The sequence below is a fragment of the Ranitomeya variabilis genome, chromosome 4 (genome assembly GCF_051348905.1).
Source record: "Ranitomeya variabilis isolate aRanVar5 chromosome 4, aRanVar5.hap1, whole genome shotgun sequence".
Classification (NCBI taxonomy): Eukaryota; Metazoa; Chordata; class Amphibia; order Anura; family Dendrobatidae; genus Ranitomeya; species Ranitomeya variabilis.
Window position 1 is genome coordinate 690695730 of NC_135235.1, and position 13879 is coordinate 690709608.

At 43.6% G+C, this 13879-nt stretch overlaps 1 pseudogene across 1 annotated transcript in view; it reads left to right on the forward strand.

Annotated features, from left to right (window-relative positions):
* The first annotated feature begins 2034 nt into the window (after positions 1–2034).
* LOC143768215 (uncharacterized) overlaps positions 2035–13879 on the forward strand; it is a 32133-nt pseudogene continuing 20288 nt past the window's right edge. Inside the window, exons 1-6 of the transcript XR_013213792.1 lie at positions 2035–2205; positions 10253–10402; positions 10532–10711; positions 10795–10918; positions 10998–11095; positions 11294–11384. The product of XR_013213792.1 is annotated as an uncharacterized LOC143768215 (transcript). The remainder of the gene's footprint in view (positions 2206–10252; positions 10403–10531; positions 10712–10794; positions 10919–10997; positions 11096–11293; positions 11385–13879) is intronic.

A 13879-nucleotide genomic window follows, 5' to 3' on the forward strand; every position in this document is an offset into this window, starting at 1 on the left:
TCCTTGCCTTGACTTGGGGCACAGAGGGATTGCTCTTGGCAACAGTTGACACACTTCGCACTCTGCTCAAACCAGTAGCCCTTGGTACGGACACCACGTTAGATGCGCAGTACTACTGGCCCATCTAGGGACGCCAATTCATCAATAACGTCCTCCTTATTTCTAATGACGTATTCCATTTAACTACACTGAGCCTGGTCCATAAGCACCCTATGCCCTATTAACACCAAGTGATCTATATCAGTTATTTTCCTAGTAACAAACTGAAGTCCTATACTTGGATGTCTCACTAGACGTATGATTGCATCTGGGAGATTACTCTCCCTATAGATTTTTCTTTGTTTAGTCTCCACACACTTGGACCTACTTTGATGTACAGTGATACTTATCTGATATAACACAAGAGCAGTCGGTTTACTGAAGAAGATCTGGCATTGACCGAAACGTTTATTTATTTTGGACTGCAATAAATGATTTTCTTACAAAGCATCATCCGTTAAGTTGAGTGCCAAATTATTTACTATATACTTACTGGTTTGGGGAACCTATCTTGTGCACCAACACAGCTGTGCCACGATATACTTCACTTCATGTGAGGTGGATCTGCAGTGCAGTTGATCCATCTCAAGTTGTGATAATAGCTTTCTCTTTAGGATATTGAAACGTTGGGTGACTAGTTGTTTCTCAGTTAGTTGACATGCATGTCTTGTATCCATCCAGTTTCCTCATATGCTTCATATATCCTCTCTCATTTGGTCTGCTGTTATAATAGCATTTCATCAGATTCAGGTTCTCTTGCCTTGTCCATGTATGGTTTGGTCCAGTAGTCCATTTATCATCAGATTGTCCTGGTTCCTCGACATCTAACGGGGACCTTGTTAATCCAGAAGACGTCTGAGCCAGCATGACTCTCTTTGTTCGTGACACTCTCATGTTTATTGAGGTAGGCACCATAGTGTTATGGACCACTACTGGTACTGTATATTATGTCCAACAGGGCAGAGCCAGGATTTGAACCCCAGTCTCCCACATTGGTGGCTGTGACTTTACTAAACGCGGCACATGTATTGCCGGCTACTATTATATATTTTACCGAATGTTACCGACTTTTTCCGATCTTAAGAAAAATGCTCATGTTACCGATCATGAATCTGAATGTACCATATTCGTGCCGAATTTATGTTTGGCAATCGTTTCCGAACATATTCGCTCATCTCTAGGGATACCGTAATACTCGGGTATTTGGTACGAGTAGCGAGTCCAATGTTAGTCAATGGAAAATGTGAGTAATAGTCTTCTGGACCCTACAAAGCGGTCTGGGGGCTGAGGCAAAGGCTAGAAAAGGTGTAAATGTTAAAAGAAAAAGTATGCTGTAAACAAATGTATATAACATGGGGGCACCTGGTCAGGGGCTACACGAGTTGTTTTACACCACTGCTTCACTAGAATGTACAAACACTATTTGAAGTCCTGTCATTACTTGCCGGCACAGCGGGACTCATACGCCACTTATGCAGTGCCAGTGATATATCAGAAGTGCCGTAAGAGCGAGTGATGATGGACAGCTAAGTGGGTAAGTGATGTAAGGAGAGCGATCTGCCTAGGGGCTGTGTGATGGTTAATGCAGGAAGAAGCCACCCCTCAACATCATTACAAGGGATTCACAATTATAAAGCTTGGACTACTGTTCTTGTTATTCCACTGCCACTGTCCAATGTGTAGGCATAGACATAGTGTCTTTATAACATTAGCCCTAGGGGCTCTATCATGGTTGACGCAGGAAGGAGGCCTCAAGAGCCAAACAATTATGAAAGTAGACTACTAGCACGGTAGTTCCAGTGCCCAATGTGCAGGCATAGACATAATGTCTTCAAAAATTAGCCAAGGGGCTGTATCATAGTTGATGAAGGAAGCAAGGCAGGCCTGGAGGGCCAAACAATTATGTTACTAGCACAGTAGTTGCAGTGTCCAGGCATAGCCATAGTGTCTCCAAAAATTAGCCCAAGGGGCATGATACCATGGTTGACGAAGTAAGAAGGGTCTCATCACAAGTGCCTCAGATGGAAAGTATTAATTATCGGAACATTGTTTTTAGCTTATTGACCATGAGGTACATGTGTGAGAAGCAATCTGACCTGAAGATTTTGGGGAAGGTCCCCTTGCCCAGCCACCACATGGCGTACCATTGAATTATATGAAAGAACTGTAAGTTGATTTTCATTGTTAATCTCTTTTTATTTGTAATTGTCTGTACATGCGATACTTGTCTTCTTGTATAATATCTTTTTACCCTTTTGTAAACACTGTCTATCTTTTGGAGTAAATTATATAAAATTACTAGCTTCGTTTCTCCTTGCTTTATAATGTACCGTCACGTCCTCTGAAGTGAATTACGCTACTAAGTGGGTTGGCTCTGACCCGTTATTAATTAAGAAATCGGAGCTGGTGGCAGCAGATTTGTCCTGCGTCTTTGGGAAACCTGGTAGCGACGGACGGCGTTGATAATTTTTGTTCCCGTCTGAGTGGAAGTAGTTATATCGCCCTCGCTGCAGTTTGCCCATTAGTCAGTACATAGTAAGGCAGCCTTTCTGAGAGCTACTTATCCTAGGTGCAGTACCCTGTCTGACCTGAGGGGAAGGGGGGGGCGCCAGACAGCTGCAAGTTCCAAACTATATCTGGGAAGTGGCATATAGATAAATCCCCTTCAGAAAAGAATCAGGGCAACCAAACAACCCCGGTTCAGGACATATTGGTGTGAGCTGGTGGGATGATAAAGTTATTCCCCTGTGATTCGTGACAAAGACTGATGGAGTGGAATTACCAGCAGGGCACATAGCAGATGTACAGACATGCTTCAAGTACCTCGGCATCCCACAGGAATACAGTAACCATGATGAGGAGGCAAGGAAAGCAGCAACATCCAAATACCATCAAAGGGTAAGACAGGTCCTGAAGAGCCAGCTCAATGGGAAGAATAAAATCTGTGCCATCAATATATATGCCCTGCCAGTTACAGTTGTGGCCAAAAGTATTGACACCCCTGCAATTCTGTCAGATAATACTCAGTTTCTTCCTGAAAATGATTGCAAACACAAATTCTTTGGTATTATTATCTTCATTTAATTTGTCTTAAATGAAAAAACACAAAAAGAATTGTCCTAAAGCCAAATTGGATATAATTCCACACCAAATTTAAAAAAGGGGGTTGACAAAAGTATTGGCACTGTTCGAAAAATCATGTGATGCTTCTCTAATTTGTGTAATTAACCGCACCTGTAACTCACCTGTGGCACTTAACAGGTGTTAGCAATAACTAAATCACACTTGCAGCCAGTTGACATGGATTAAAGTTGACTCAACCTCTGTCCTGTGTCCTTGTTTGTACCACATTGAGCATAGAGAAAAGAAAGAAGACCAAAGAACTGTCTGAGGACTTGAGAAACCAAATTGTGAGGAAGCATGAGCAATCTCAAGGCTACAAGTCCATCTCCAAAGACCTGAATGTTCCTGTGTCTACCGTGCGCAGTGTCATCAAGAAGTTTAAAGCCCATGGCACTGTGGCTAACCTCCCTAGATGTGGACGGAAAAAAAAAATTGACAAGAGATTTCACGCAAGATTGTGCGGATGTTGGATAAAGAACCTCGACTAACATCCAAACAAGTTCAAGCTGCCCTGCAGTCCGAGGGTACAACAATGTCAACCCGTACTATCCGTCGGCGTCTGAATGAAAAGGGACTGTATGGTAGGAGACCCAGGAAGACCCCACTTCTTACCTCGAGACATAAAAAAGCCAGGCTGGAGTTTCCCAAAACTTACCTGAAAAAGCCTAAAACGTTTTGGAAGAATGTTCTCTGGTCAGAAGAGACAAAAGTTGAGCTTTTTCGGCAAAGGCATCAACATAGAGTTTACAGGAGAAAAAAAGAGGCATTCAAAGAAAAGAACACGGTCCCTACAGTCAAACATGGTGGAAGTTCCCTGATGTTTTGGGGTTGCTTTGCTGCCTCTGGCACTGGACTGCTTGACCGTGTGCATGGAATTATGAAGTCTGAAGACTACCAACAAATTTTGCAGCATAATGTAGGGCCCAGTGTGAGAAAGCTGGGTCTCCCTCAGAGGTCATGGGTCTTCCAGCAGGACAATGACCCAAAGCACACTTCAAAAAGCACTAGAAAATGGTTTGAGAGAAAGCACTGGAGACTTCTAAGGTGGCCAGCAATGAGTCCAGACCTGAATCCCATAGAACACCTGTGGAGAGATCTAAAAATGGCAGTTTTGAGAAGGCACCCTTCAAATATCAGGGACCTGGAGCAGTTTGCCAAAGAAGAATGGTCTAAAATTCCAGCAGAGCATTGTAAGAAACTCATTGATGGTTACCGGAAGCGGTTGGTCGCAGTTATTTTGGGTAAAGGTTGTGCAGCCAAGTATTAGGCTGAGGGTGCCAATACTTTTGTCTGGCCCGTTTTTGGAGTTTTGTGGGAAATGATCAATTTTTTGCTTCATTCTCTTTTGTGTTTTTTCATTTAAGACAAATTAAATGAAGCTAATAATACCAAAGAATTTGTGTTTGCAATCATTTTCAGGAAGAAACTAAGTATTATCTGACAGAATTGCAGGGGTGTCAATACTTTTGGCCATAACTGTATCAGATACCCTGCTGGCATAGTGTGCTGGCCAAAAGAAGAGATGGAAGCTGCAGATGTGAAAACATGAAAGCTCCTCACAATGCATGGAGGTCTCCACCCTAGGGCTAACACCCAAAGATTGTATACTAAGAGAAAGGAGGGTGGTCGAGGCTTGATAATCATCCAAGCCACCATCACGGATGAAACAAGGAGTATCCAGGAATACATCAAAAAGATGGCACCAAAAGATGAGATGCTGAGAGAAATCCTAAGGCAGCAACAACAACAGATCTGGAAGGAAGAACAGGAACATGAAGTGTCATGGCAAGACAAGCCTCCATCGACAGATAATGGAGGTGGCCGACATGGAGAAATCCTACCAATGGCTGGAGAAAGCTTGATTCCGAGACAGCACAGAGGCACTAATCATAGCAGCACAAGAGCAAGTGCGAAGTACCAGATCCATAGAAGCAGAAATCTACCACACAAAACAAGACCCAAGGTGCAGAAAAAAAACTCACAAACCGTCCAGCGCATAGTGGTAAGATGCAAAATGCAAGCAGGAATAGTGTATACTGAATGCCACAACCAAGTAGTGGAAATTGTATACAGGAACATATGCACAGCATATGAGCTAATTCCCCCTAAGTCCAGGTGGGAGACCCCAGAAAAAGTGGTAGAGAAAGAAAGGGCTAAAATCCTGCAGGACTTCAAGATCCAGATTGATAAGCAGGTGTTGGCTAATCAACCAGACATTGTGATAGTAGACAAGGATCCGAAAACAGCAGTGATAATAGATGTGGCAGCGCAAAGTGACAGCAACATCAGAAAGAAGGAATATGAGAAGCTGGAGAAATACCAGGGCCTCAAAGGAGAACTCGAAAAGATGTGGAAGGTGAAGGCAACAGTGATTCGATTCCAGTGGTGATGGGAGCACTTTGAGCAGTGACCACTAAGTGGGAAGAATGACTACGACAGATCCCAGGAGCAACATCTGAACTCTGTCCAGAAAAGCGCAATGCTGAGAAAAACTAAGATCCTGCGCAGAACCCTAAACTCCCAGGCCTCTGGTAGAGGACCTGAGAATGAGAAAGGACAATAAAGACCACCTCCATTGGGGGTGAGAAGGAAGTTTTTTATAGATGTCAGTGATACAATGTATGTATATTACATAGATAGATAGAAGAAAAGCCGGTAATTCAGCAGCTGCGGTAGTGTAAAATTACTGCAGGAGCCAACAGGATAGAAGACATGGATTACATACAGTATTTAGAATAGGTAGATACAACCCCTGGCAAAGATTATGGATTCACCCGCCTTGGAGGATGTTCATTCAGTTGTTTAATTTTGTAGAAAAAAGCAAATCACAGACATGGCACAAAACTAAAGTCATTTCAAATGGCAACTTTCTGGCTTTAAAAAAAGCACTAAAAGATATCAAGAATAAAAAATGTGGTAGTCAGTAATGGTTACTTTTTTATCCAAGCATAGGGGATAAATTATGGAATTACTCAATTCTGAGGAAAAAATTATGGAATCATGAAAAACAAACAAACAAAAAAACACACCGCTAGTATTTTGTTGCACCATCTCTGGCTTTTATTACAGCTTGTAGTCTCCGAGGCATGGACTCAATGAGTGACAAACAGGACTCTTCATCAATCTGGCTCCAACTTTCTCTGATTGCTGTTGCCAGATCAGCTTTGCAGGTTGGAGCCTTGTCATGGACCATTTTCTTCAACTTCCACCAAAGATTTTCAATTGGATTGAGATCCGGACTATTTGCAGGCCATGACATTGACCTTATGTGTCTTTTTTTCAGGGAATGTTTTCACAATTTTTGCTCTATGGCGGGATGCATTATCATCTTGAAAAATGGTTTCATCATCCCCAAACATCCTTTCAATTGATGGGATAAGAAAAGTGTCCAAAATATCAACATAAACTTGTGCATTTATTGAAGATGTAATGACATCCATCTCCCCAGTGCCTTAGCCTGACATGCAGCCCCATATCATCAATGACTGTGGAAATTTGCATGTTCTCTTCAGGCAGTCATCTGTATAAATCTCATTGGAACGGCACCAAACAAAAGTTCCAGCTTCATCACCACCTTGCCCAATGCAGATTCGTGATTCATCACTGAATATGGCTTTCATCCAGTCATCCACAGTCCACGGTTGCTTTTCCTTAGCCCATTGTAACCTTGTTTTTTTCTGTTTAGGTGTTAATTATAGTTTTCGTTTAGCTTTTCTGTATGTAAATCCCATTTCCTTTAGGCGGTTTCTAACAATTCAGTCACCGACATTGACTCCAGTTTCCACCCATTCATTCCTCATTTGTTTTGTTGTGCATTTCCTGTTTTGGAGACCTATTGCCTTAAGTTTCTGGTCTTGACGCTTTGATGTCTTCCTTGGTCTACCAGTATGTTTGCCTTTAACAACCTTCGTATGTTGTTTGTATTTGGTCCAGATTTTATATACAGCTGACTGTGAACAACCAACATCTTTTGCAACATTGTGTGATGATTTACCCTCTTTGAAGAGTTTGATAATCCTCTCCTTTGTTTCAATTGACATATCTCGTGTTGGAGCCATGATTCATGTCAGTCCACTTGGTGCAACAGCTCTCCAAGGTGTGATCACTCCTTTTTAGATGCAGACTAACAAGCAGATCTAATTTGATGCAGGTGTTATTTTTGGGTATGAAAATTTACAGGGTGATTCCATAATTTTTTCCTCAGAATTCAGTGATTCCATAATTTATCCCCTATGCTTGGTTTAAAAAAGTAACCATTACTGACTACCACATTTTATGTTCTAGACTTCTTTTAGTGTTTCTTAAAGCCAGAAAGCTGCCATTTGAAATTACTTTAGTTTTGTGCCATGTCTGTGATCTGCTTTTTTTTCTACAAAATTAAACAACTAAATGAACATCCTCCGAGGCCGGTGATTCCATAATTTTTGCCAGGGGTTGTATATAGATGTCAGTGACAAATACAATTAGTACAGTGTGTGAGAATACCAGCCCCCAGCTGTCAGCTTTAAAAAAGGCTATTTGTCACAAATTGGGGTGGACCCGACACCATTTTTTTAAATTATTTATTTAATAAAAAGTGTGGGGACCCCTTTATTCTTGATAACCAGCCTTGAGGAATCTGACAGCTGAGGGTTGCAGCCCCCAGCTTGTGAGTTTTGCCTGGCTGGCTATCATAAATACAGGGGAACCCATGCAGTTTCTTTTTTTAATATTTATTTACCGCACAGTAGTGCCTGATGTGTACACCCATCAGCCGCGCCGGCTCTCACTGTTATTAGCGACTGTAGGTGATGATGGGAGCTGTAGTCCCATCAGCTGACACCAGTGACCGGAGGTAAACTTTATACCTCTGATCACAGGTGAGCGGCGGGGATGATTTTACCGCCGATCAGAAGCGCTACGCCAGTGATTACCACGCTGTCACACAGCTTGGGGAAACACTGGCTTTTGTGCTGTGCATGTTCGGCTATACTCGGCGATTTAATCAACAAATCGGCGAATGTTGCAGAATTCGGTGATAGTGAGCCGAACAGAACATTGAGTGTGAGGTGCTGTGGGGGCCGTCATACTGTGTGGGAGACCTAATACTGAGCTACATGGGCACAATTAGAACAAATTCTTTGTGATGAGTCAGATAGAAAGTGAGAAACACAGACCTTTGGTCTATATGATTGCAGTCCTCCTGAATTGATATAGTGTTGTGTGTCAGGAGGGAGATATCAGATAGTATGTCCTGAAGGTAAGCAAATATATAATGGCAGTAAGAATTTGTCTCCACTATGCTCCCTGTCTGGAATCCAAAGAGCAGGAAGATGTCATTAGCTCAGGTTTGCTGCACTATTGTGGCTTATAACAAAAGTTATGTACTGCCACATGTAACCGGAAAGTTCCTGACTCTGCACAATGCAGAAGAATCATTCATAAAGTGTTGTGCCTGCTATCTGATGTATATACTTCTCATCAAGTTCTTGTTAAGTAAATGAAAGTCTATTTTTGAACTTTGATATCCCTCAGTCATCTCCATACCATCTGGTCTGGGCCTACAATGACAGCATGCAGAGTCGGGAGATATGACTGCCAAATATATATATATATACTAGCTGAAGAGCCCGGCATTGCCCGGGCATAGTAACTAACTGTGGTTAGGTATAACAAATCATAATGATTATCCTCCATCCCATAGTCCAGTGCCCATATAATATTATTATTATTATGTATATAGCACCATTGATTCCATGGTGCTGTACATGAGGAGGGGTTACATACAAATTACAGACATCACTTACAGTAAACTAACAATGACAGACTGATACAGAGGGGAGAGGACCCTGCCCTTGCCGGCTTACATTCTACAGGATTATGGGGAAGGAGACAGTAGGTTGGAGGTTGCAGCAGCTCCGGTGTTGGTGAGGCAGTAGCTCCGGTAGTGGTGAGGAGGCAGCGGGGTCAGTGCAGGCTGTAAGCTTTCCTGAAGAGATGGGTTTTCAGGTTCCGTATGAAGGATCCGAATGTGGTTGATAGTCGGACTTGTTGGGGCACAGAATTCCAGAGGGTGGGGGATATTCGGGAGAAGTCTTCGAGGCGGTTGGGTGAGGAGCGAATAAGTGTGGAGGAGAGAAGGAGGTCATGGGAGGATCGGAGATTACGTGAGGGAAGATATCGGGAGATAAGTTTAGAGACATATGGAGGAGACAGGTTATAGATGGCCTTGTAGGTCAGTATTAGTAATTTGAACTGCATACTCTGAGGGAATGGTAGCCAGTGAAGACTTTTGCAGAGGGGAAAAGCGGAGGAGTAGCGAGGAGAGAGATGAATTAGTCGGGGAGCCGAGCTAAGGATGGACTGGAGAGGTGCAAGGGATTTAGCAGGGAGGCCACAGAAAAGGATGTTGCAGTAGTCAAAGCGGGAGATCATCACACATCCTGCATCCCATAGTCCAGTGCCCATATACCCATCATACATATCCTCTATCCCATAGCCCAGTGCCCATATACCCATCAAACATCCTCCATCCCATAGTCCAGTGCCCATATACCCATCGTACATCCTCCATGCCATAGTCTATTGCCCATGTACCTATCATACATATCCTCCATCCCATAGTCCCGTGCCCATTTACCCATCACACATCCTCCATCCCATAATCCCGTGTCCATATACCCATCATACATATCCTCCATCCCATAGTTCCGTGCCCATATACCCATTATGACATAATCTTCGCTGTGGCAACCATTCTGACATCATCACCATGGCAACTTATTATGACATAGCTGAATGCTGCAAAACAATAAAAATACCATTGCTGCTTGGGTCCCCGCCAGTCTTTGCATTTCCTAGTCAGCCCTAACGACCTTGTAATTCCTACAGCTAATCAGCTCCCGAAGCAGTGGGTAACATAGCCAGTGACTGGGAGCATGGAGGAAATGTATTAGTCAATAATTCAACTTTTGTTCCAATCCGTACAAGACTAGAGAATACAACATCTACACGTTCTATCTCCTTATATGTTTCCTTTATTATCTCCAGTAATTGTATTATTACACAGGATTTTTATGAGGTTACATCGGCTCATCTTCTTCTCAGTCAGGTCTCTACAATATCAGATCCTCTCAGTGAAGATCTTCTATATAAGAGATTTTTCCTGATTTACCCATCAAAAATGGATATGGACAGAGACAAGATGGCGGAGAGGATATTACACCTCACCCTAGAGATCCTCTTCCGGCTTACTGGAGAGGTGAGAGACTCTGATGACGTCACATTACATCATTCTTATCTATGGGAATAACAGATGGACAGAACTGGAGAGGTGAGGACTCTGGAAATGTCTGTAGTGAGATTTATTATTGTGTCTCTCCATAACCAGGATTACACAGTAGTGAAGAAGACCTCTAGTGAGCGCGATCAGGACCCTGTGTCTGAGGAATGGGGAAGACCCCTGAGCCCAATCACGGTGGCTCCGCCTCATCCCTTGATACGTGAGGACATTAATGACCAGAAGATGCTAGAACTCACCTACAAGATGATTGAGTTGCTGACTGGAGAGGTGACACTGCTGGGAATGCTGGGACATTGTACAGTACCACTATGAAGGGATCAGGGGGATGACGGTATCATTGTATGTGTCAGGTTCCTATAAGATGTCAGGAAATCGCTGTCTATTTCTCCATGGAGGAGTGGGAGTTTTTAGAAGGACACAAAGATCTCTACAATGACATCATGATGGAGGTTCCCCAGCCCCTCACATCACCAGGTAATAGATAGGACTAAATACACACTGCCTATATCTGTATGTAAAGAATGAATTCAGTCCATGTATGTGTTTCCTCCAGTTCTATCCAGTAAGAGGACAACACCAGAGAGATGTCCCCGTCCTCTTCTTCCACGGGACTGTAAACAAGAAGAACCCAGTGTTCCTCAGGATCATCAGGTAGATGGAGAGAAGGTGTCAGGAGATCTCCCCTATGATGTGTAGATGGCTGTGAAGGTCTTGTGCTCAGTCTTGTTTTATCCACCAGTATTATATGTTTTATACTTGTGTAATGAGAACGATGGAGATGACAGGATTAGAGATGATCATAGATGTGACTTCTCCATCTGTCTGTGACTTTTATAATATTTGTTTCAGAGTGAAGATCTGACCCATATTAATCTTACAGAGACATATGTGAGGGGTGATGAGTGGTGTAAAGAGGAGATTCCTACATATGACTACTCAGGTGAGTAGTAACCACTAAATGCAGAGAAGTCACAGATTCGTCTCAGCCACCAGCTGTGGCTGCTTTATCGGTGGTGTAGTCCGGCCGTATCGCAATGGTGTGATCACCATTTTGCCTCTAGACCACAATATTCTCCTTCACCCCAAACTGCACAAATTACTTTTGACATTGAAAGGAGACGCTGTTATCTGCCCAGATCTGTAAACTACATAGCCAAATGACAGCATACATAGAATGTGCTGACAAGTTAGAAAATCACTTGAAGAAAAATATGATTGGCCTCTAAGAGAAAGTGGAGGGTAATGATGCTGTTGGCTTCCTAGAACCCTGATATCTTATTGGACGAATCTACCTTCTCTCCCTTCTGTGCTGCTGAATGTGCTCATATGGTCCCTAAAAGACCAGGTCCAGTCTTTCTGGACAAACTTCACTTTTATGACTGACAACATTGAAGGTGCAGTGAGGCCAAGTGTGAATTTCTGTCCAATAACAACAGAGTTTCTCTTTATCCTGACTTCAATTTCTTTTAAAAGCGACTTACTTCAAGGAGTATTGTGGTAAATTACATAAAAGACATTACACCTGTGCCATGATATATCTCTAAGCTGTGCGTGGCTGATGGCTGTAATATACATTTATTCACGCCTGCAGGAGATGTGTTGCTCGAACCCTGGTTTCATGGATTCACTCCACGTCATAAATTACATTGTTTTTTGATCCTAAGAAATTCAGATTACTGCACAATCTGTAAACTGTTTAATCTGTATTTGTAGTTTTCAGTTAGGCTACGTTCACATTTGCGTTGTGCGCCGCAGCGTCGGCGCCGCAGCGCACAACGCAAACAAAAACGCAGCAAAACGCATGCACAACGCTGCGTTTTGCGCCGCATGCGTCCTTTTTTTAATTGAATTTGGACGCAGCAAAAATGCAACTTGCTGCGTCCTCTGCACCCGGACGCGGGCGCCGCAGCGATGCATGCGGCGCAAAACGCAAGTGCGACGCATGTCCATGCGCCCCCATGTTAAATATAGGGGCGCATGACGCCTGCGGCGCCCGACGCTGCGGCGCCCGCCGCTAATGTGAACGTAGCCTTACTGAGATTCTCGTGCTCTGGGGCGTGGCTTTATGTTGTGCTCTGGGGCGTGGCTTTATGTGGTGCTCTGGAATGGGGCTGTGGGTGGGGCTTTGTGTTGCTCTGGGGCAGGGCTGAGGGTGAGACTGGTCAGGGCTTTATGTGGTGCGCTGATTACATATTCATCTGTATTGACTCCTGACAGGTCGCTGATCCCTCACTGACCTGCCCCCCCCCCCATTTTTACATAATGCATATATTAGTGTTGATATTATTGTTGATAATGCCTATAATATTGTAGCTATCGGGAGGCTTAGAAAAAAATAAAATAACATCCAGCAAAATGACACCTGCGGCGCCTGTCCAATAGCATCTGTCTCTTACTTATAGATGCTACTGTGCAGGTGCCGCCATCGCCGGTGACATTTTGCTGGATGTAATTTTTTTCTAAGCCTCACTATAGCCACAATATTATAGGCATTATCAACACTATTATATGCATTATGTAAAAATGGGGGGCAGGTCAGTGAGGGATCAGCGACAGGTCATAAGGCAATACAGATGAATATGTAATCAGCGCACCACATAAAGCCCCGCCCACAGTCCCACCCTCAGCCCTGCCCACAGTCCCACCCTCAGCCCTGCCCCAGAGCAACACAAAGCCCCGCCCACAGCTTCGCCCGAGAGCACCACAAAGCCCCGCCCCAGAGCACTAGAATCTCATTAACTGAATGCTACAAATACAGATTAAACAACAACCACAAGACAGATTTCATCACCAGGCATCATTGTAATCAGTCTAACGGCATCGACCTGACAGTGTCTGTAGGTTACTGTGCACAATCCTGCTGACAGGTTCCTTTTAAGACATCTCTGCTCTGCACTACTATACAGAGTTCTCTTTAAATGTGTAATATTTCTTCTTGAAACTCATCTGACAGAAAATATTGGAGCTTACGATAGTTTAGATTGTGAACTCACCGAGCCCCGTGCTCTAATTACCCCAGAGAGGTTTCACCACTAGCTACTCATTTATTACTGATGGAGACTGTTCAGTTTGAGCATTTCAGTAGATGTTATTGTCTGTAGTCAGTTTTTGATTACAGTAGTGTTCAAAATACTCTGATTTAAAGGGCCACTGTCACCCCCTCCAGCCGTTATAAACTAAAAGAGCCACCTTGTGCAGCAGTAATGCTGCAGTCTAACAAGGTGGCTCTTTTAGTTTTTGATTCATTTATTACCTCAATAAAGCGTTTTAAGAATTGGCCACACATACCAGATATTGTCCCAGGAGGCGGTCCGAAGCGTCCTGTATGAATCCCCCAACTGCCGTCGCTCTTCTCTTCAGGGCCGATGGTACCCGCCCCCTTCGCGTTGTTGCTTCTTAAATCCGGCGCCTGCGCTGTGCGTGCCTGCCTGGGGC